This window comes from Crocodylus siamensis, chromosome 1, assembly GCF_052110815.1.
Source record: "Crocodylus siamensis isolate JL-2025a chromosome 1, ASM5211081v1, whole genome shotgun sequence".
Taxonomy (NCBI): Eukaryota; Metazoa; Chordata; order Crocodylia; family Crocodylidae; genus Crocodylus; species Crocodylus siamensis.
The window spans coordinates 133,803,476-133,810,448 of record NC_143395.1 but is presented as its reverse complement, the minus strand read 5'-3'; the positions used below and the strand labels follow the sequence as shown (position 1 = coordinate 133,810,448).

Here is a 6,973-nt window from a genome sequence, read left to right as displayed (position 1 = left end):
CTCTTTCATTCCTTCAGCTTCCCTTTTTTTCAAGCAGAGATATCTGACTTTATGCAAAATGGCTCCCTCTTCAGTAAAAGAACCTGTTCCATTTTTTATATCATCTGCTGCTTTACAGGGAGATGTGGCTACATGAACAGCTTTCATAACCTGGAAATAGTTATTTCTCTTAACTGTTGAGCAGAGGCCTATAAACCATTATTAAAAGGCTTGTGACTTTAAACAATATCAGAATAGAACTATCAATGTGATTATTTTGTAATGTTTACACACTTCCAGAGTTCTGGACAACACGGTGAAAAATTATTAAAATACAACAGCAGTGTCAGAGTGATGTTGTAGCCATGATGGTCCAGGAATTAAGTGAGGGGCAATGGACCTGGTTCAATAAAAACTATCGCCCTCAAAAATCCTTGCCTTTCACATAAAGTACAGTGGAAACTAGATCATTCATATCCGGGTAGTTTACAGACTGCTCAGTCTCTAATAGATTGCCAAGTGAAGGTCAAGCCATTTTTACCTCTTTGCTGAGGCTTTTGCTTCCAAGATCAACACTTCTCCACTCTGCTGGAGCTCATCAGGTCTAGGGACCTGTTACACATAAACCAGTTTAAGTGATCAGAAACTGTTTTAAACCTGTAACAGAACATAAGTTCAGTGCACCAAAACTGCTTTAATATAAATCTGGTTGAATGTAGTATCAGATTTAACTGATTTGGGTCAAACTGGTTTATGCAACTTCTGTCCCAAACCCAGCAGTCCTGGTGGGTGGAATGTAGAAGCAGCACCCTTTGAAATAAAAGCCACAGCAAACAATGGGGGCACCTCAACAGCCCCAAGCAGCCCCAACTACCTGCTGTGGCTGCATATGACCCCTGGCTGGATCACAAACCCTCATCTACTCAAGAGCTAAGGAATGTAATCCTGTGAACTCTTCAGATTCTACTGTGTAGTAAAACATACAGACTGGGTACATCTACACATGCGCTTTACTGCAGAGTTGACTAATTAGCTCAGTAGTAAAGCATTGCTGTAAAACATCAGGGACAGTACTATCTTACAGCATAGTAATTAAGTGCGACAAAATGCACAATTAGACAGTTACAGGCTGGCTGGGGCACAAGGGTGCTAAAGTACAGGGGCTGCCTATTGCATGGCTCCACACTTAAGCACTCTCATACTTCAGCCAGCCCCAACACCACCCAACACTGCCACCCAGAACCCAGGGGCTGACTCCCTGAGCCTACTTCCAGCCAAGGGCTGTTCTCCCCTGGCTTAAACTGCTGCTGTCTCAGGTGCACATATAGACACTATGCCTAGAAGCAGCTGACTCCAGCTCTAACTGCTCCAAAGTTTTCTGAATCGCATTAATTTCACATGTGGATGCACCCAGTATGAGGAAAATGACTAAAGAACTAACAGAGCCACAGTTAAGGGTGTTTAGAGCAGTCATTTTTTTCGCCCCCACCTCAGCTCAACCTCCCCTCTCCTCTCCAACTCAGCTTTCTTCCAGCCTTCAGGCCACTGATGAAGGGAAGGGAGGGCTCAATCTAGTGCTTCCCGGCTTCTAACCTGAGCCATTGCAGGCATATGGCTGTATTTCTGGAGTCAAAAGTGAATATCTATTCACTTCCTTGTCAGTTCAATCTACACAGTTTAGACTAACCTGCAAAGATAGAATCAATTCAGGCTCAGGCTTTTTTAATGTCTTTCCCTAGCCATAGTGCACCCACATGATACAGTGAGGGGGGAACCCAATACACAGCATGGCTAGCAGAGCATGTGACACAGCATGCAGGGTACAGGGGCAGTGGCGTGATGTGCAAGGGCGGGGGGTGGCACTTGCTGCATTTCAGTGTGTGGCCTATGTGAGAAAATTGCAGCTGCTGCACATGAAATCCACATTTACATTCCAGTTTATACGAGGAACTTCTGTAAACTTTCTCCCCATCAGCCATCTATGCAGAGATATATCAGTGTCTTGCAATGGGTCATAATGATGTTTCCAAACAGTGAACTGGTATATGCTGGTAACATATTGAGGATCATTCAGTTGTTTTTGGGGTCATGCTAAATCTTGTTTCCCAGTTTATGCTATTTGAGGCTATTATCTACACTTGGCTTTCCCTCTCTAAAGTGTCTGTCAGTTGTTCCAGCAGCCAAATATTCAATTAGCTATATTACAGAAACACTGAGACTTACAAGATAAAAAATTCAAGATAACACTGCTTTACAAATGCTTTGGAAATCATGCCCAGGTTAGTACTGAGTTTACTTGTGTGTGATACCAGTCTAGCAGTGTTGTTTTTCTTCTCAAATACTAACACTGTCTCTACTAAAATTGGAATGATACAGAAAAGATTAGCATGGTCCCTGTGCAAGGATGACATGCAAATTTGTGAAATGTTCCATATTTTTTCTTTTGTGCCTCAGCAGCTTGTGTGCTGAGTTAGTAATGAGCAGGTTGTGAACCCAAAGCATGGTGTGGGCCTCTGAGTTTCTGTCTAAAAGTGAAGCCTTGGTGGGCTCAATACATTTCTTCTCTCTGATTTCTTTAATTTTGAGGCCCACAGAGTATCTGCTCCAGTGTAAGTGAAGAACCGTGGGTTTTCACTATTCAGGTATCTATTACCATTTAATGCTACAGCACCAGACCTAAATTAGAATTTCCTTTGTGGGGGACTCTCTTTTTATTAGTAAGACAAATTGCATTCTCTCCCTAACACCCATTTCAGCCAGCTCATTTATTTCCATTCCAAATGCATGAATCTAAGGGAAAGTTCTATGGGACTATCCATTCTCTCATTATCATCACCATTGCCCTTCCTCCTTCTTCCTTTTGTATGCCCCATCCATTATTCCTAGGATTAATTAGTTTGGTATAAACATAAGGCCTTCTGCAGGCACCCTAAGCATGTAGACAGAAAGTTGCCTCTGAGGTCTAGTGTTGTGACACTGAGCACCTGGGCTTTCCATACCCATCTGTAAATGTCCACACCATGGAGCCATCCATGACCAGTGCCCATGTGGTCAGGTTCACATTGGCACTGCAGTTATGTAGGTTTGGCAGTTGGGATTTATAGGAGGATTAACACCAGGGCCCTCAGCACCTCAGTGACTTGGGACACATCTGCACTGCAATTCCTAGCAGCTCTAAACTGAGAAAAACTGCTTGGGAAGCTAGGTAAATAAACTGGTGTGAGTGATCAGAAACTGGTTTAAACATAACATAACGTAAATTCAGTGCACATAAGCCAGTTTCAAAATGGCCAACACTGGTTTGAAATAAACCTGGTTGGATGTACTTAACTGATTGTGGTCAAACCAGTTTATGGACCTTGTGTCCCAGACCCCTTCCTGGTTTAAGTTAAATAAGAGGCCCCCAGCATGCTTTGCAGCCCTGGGCTGGGCTGCCTGTTCCAGCCAAGCAGGGTTGCTTCTGCCCCTCTTCTCCCTAGTCAGAGTACTACCACTGCTCTGACTGGCTGAAAAAGAGGTAGGGTTGGGGAAACCCTGCTCCACAGTGCTGCTGGGTCTGCCTGGTAAGGGGGCAGCAGCTCTTGCCCCCCCCCCCCAGCGGAGGCAGCAGAGTGAACTATTATGGCAGGTGGAGGTGAAGCACCTGTCGTCAGCTGCCTGCTCACAGTGGTGCCAGGTGCTCAAGGCAGGCTGCTGTGGGCCAGTCACTGCCCATACCCCTGGGCTGCAGGGCTGGGCAAAACTGGGTTGCAGTGGTCCATTGCCTCCCCCCACTGCTGCCCACACTCCTGGCCAGCAGCAGTTCTCCCCAAACACCCAGCACCTCCGCAAGCAGGTGGCGGGTGACAGATGCCTCACCTCTGCCCACCGCAATGGTTCATGCAACTGACACTGGGAGAGGGAGGGGCAGGCTGTCGTGGGCCAGTCACTACCTACACCCCTGGGCCATGGACCCAGGCCAGACCAGGCTGTGGTGGTCCACTGTCTGCTCCCACCACTGCCCACACCCCTGGCCTGCAGCAGCCCACCCCAAGCACCTGGCACTGCCACAAGCAGGCAGCAAATGACAGATGCTTCACCTCCACCCACCGTGATAGTTTGCTCCATTGCCACCACCGAGAGAGGGAGCAGGGTAGGGAGCCATGCTGCAGCTGCAGCCTGCCTGTAAACTGTGGCCTGCATGCTGGGCAGGAGGTGGGAGGCAGAGGGCACTGACCCTCACCCCCTGGGGCCAACCCAGCTCAGGCCAGGCTGCCACAGTGGGAGGCAGTGATGAGTCAGGCTCTGTAACTAGCCCTGACTCCCCACCACCCCCTGCAGCCAGGTTACATCCCCCCTCCCCACAGCCATCTGGCTGCTTCTTGGAGGAACTTGGCCCAGGGTGCAGTGTCGGTGCCCACACCACTGCTGCCTGCAATGTGGAGATTAATCCCGCCACCCTTCCCCTCATGCTACTGGCATCTGGCCACCACAGCTGTGGGTGCATGGCCCCAGGTGCACGAGCAGAGACTATCAGTGCCTGTGCTGCCCCCCCCCCCGCTCTGCAGTGGAGGGATTAAACCCTTGCCTCCCTTCAGGCTACCAGGGTCTGGCCCCACCCCCTCTCCTGAAGCCAGCCAGTGAATAAGCGGGGGGGGGGGGCTGGGGACCCCTAACAGGGACTGCTTTCCCCCTCACCCTCCAGGCAGACCCCGGCTAGGGTCCCTGCAGGCCAGGGCTGGGTTTTAAACCCCTCCCCAATCATGCTCAGGCCTGCCTGGGCCTGGCGGTGCCCCTTCCTTCTGCTTAATTTCCCTCCTGCCAAGGGCTCTCTCTAGCACCCCCAGCTTCTGGCCTGAGCCACTGCAGGCATGGTGCCTTGCATTTCTGGAATCATAAGTCTTCCAGTCTATTCACTTGCAAATTGGTTCAATCTATGCAGGTTTGACGAAGCTGCAAAGATTGAATCAATTCAGGCTCCAACTTTTTGAATGTCTGTCCCTAACCCAGAACTCCATATCTAGAACCAAATCTCCTTCAGAGTGGTATAAGGAGTTTGTCCCAAACCTCTGGGACCAGAACACACAAGTAAGGGAGGTCATATCACTTCATCCATCTGGACACTTGCTACTCCACACCGCAGCAAGTTTGTGGATAACCAAGTTGGTTTTGGCACTGAATTGTCAGTGTTGTGATAATAGAGTTTTGTATTGTGATAACGTGGTTTACCTGCAAGCTGTGGACATAACTAGTGTGCCTGAAATAAATGCTGGCTTTAAGAGAATGGGGTTCATGAACTGCATTGAAGACACCAAGAGTACTCATGTGCCTATAATCGGGTCATGACAAGAAGCACTTTATCTTTTGGTCCATCTTGCTAGAATACACATTTCCAGGGTGCTGAGGAGCTCCAGTGTTTCTTGGTGAGATAAGTAGGGTCCTTATTCCCATCTAATGACATAGGGAAGCCTTAGAAGATGTTAGTCTGGCAATCCAAGAGTGGAAGAAGGACCAACTCTCTCCCCACTCACCTTCTCCTAAAGTAATGGGATATTAGCCACAGCTAAATCTGGCTGTTTCTTTCAGGGCTGCACCGATGCTCCCACTGGTACTTAAACAATCCAGAGATTCTAGACATGAAGGTCTTGCTCTTTCACTCAAATTCAAATAGATTGTCAAATTTGCAGCGGTAAGGACTTTTTCTCTTTTTATTTCAGATTGGCAAGGATAACAAGGATGGGGGGTTGCCTTCTGTAGTATGGGGCACAGTCCTTTACTAAGGATCCTCCGAGCATTAACTACTTATTTCTGTCATCAAACTGGTAGGACATTTGTACCCCCGCCTTCACTGATTTTACCTATGACACTTTCTAGGGTGTTCTTGAAGTTTCTGATTTTATGTCTAATAGTTGCATGGAAAGGTTTGAAGTGATCATTTTGGGGAATCTTAGGTAACTGGCTGCCTGCAAATGAAGGGAACTGGACTCAAAGGCTCAGGAGGCACCTTCCAGTTTTATGTTTGTATGTAGAATGGGGGGGTGGACATTGGGCCCACTAAGCATGGGAAGCAACATCAGAGAGCAATGGGAGTTAACACAAGTGTCTTACGGGCCCTGTTCGAAAAATCCTCAAACTTTCACCAGAAATGGGGAAAATTAGAGCAACATTAACAGAATGAAGAACTAGGATTCACAATTTTGCTTACTGTAGAAGTGCCCCCACCTCTTTCTCCCACTTCCCCTGTAGCCAGTATGCTGGAGGACTAGGCTGCCAAAAAAACACTGTCCCCCAGGGCCTTTTCACTTAATACAAGCACTGGGTCATCTATTCCAAGCTGTCTGGAGCTATGCTTTAATATTAATCCTGTAACTCACTGTTGGGACAGCTACTAGGAGAGCAGTATATGCGCTCCCGCTTACTAAACCTGTAATCCCAGCTTTTGTTTTCTAGTGAGTGCAAACTTAGTAAGAATGAATTGCTACTTACATGTTTGCATTTTTTACTTCCTTTTGATTCAAATGGTGTTTCAAGATGAATGCCAATGGTGACAAGGTATACAGAAAGGAAAATCAGGGGAAAAGCATTGTTTCTACTACAACTGAAATTAAAGCCAGACCATACAGGACATCTTAACTTAGAAATGTAAGTTGAAATTTCTCATGTAATAAAGACAGTGGCTGCCACTTACCCAGCTGCAGCACCAGTGCCTCTTTCTGTCCAGACTGTTCCTCAGGTTCATCCAGAAATAAATCCTTGGAATATGGCCGCAGGATTAGTCTGGCCCTGGAGTCGGTCCGCCCCCTTCCAGTACCATGGTTTATTCTGCAATCTGTTCCAATGACACCATCCCCTCTGCTGTCATGGGTGTTTTATGTTACTGGCTCTGTCGCCTGTTCCCATTTCTAAAAAGAGACCGTTTCTCTATAAAAGGAGATCGGCTAAGACAGTGAGCTCTCTACAGAGAGTGAGAACCCAGTTGAACTCTTTAGAGTCAAGGCAGGTGTACAAGGAGTTG

At 47.3% G+C, this 6,973-nt stretch overlaps 1 non-coding gene across 1 annotated transcript; it reads left to right on the top strand.

Annotated features, from left to right (window-relative positions):
* The first annotated feature begins 2,313 nt into the window (after positions 1-2,313).
* On the top strand, positions 2,314-2,418 carry LOC149873355 (U6 spliceosomal RNA). Its single transcript, XR_016440091.1, has one exon. It is a non-coding gene; the product is annotated as a U6 spliceosomal RNA (small nuclear RNA).
* Positions 2,419-6,973: the final 4,555 nt, after the last annotated feature.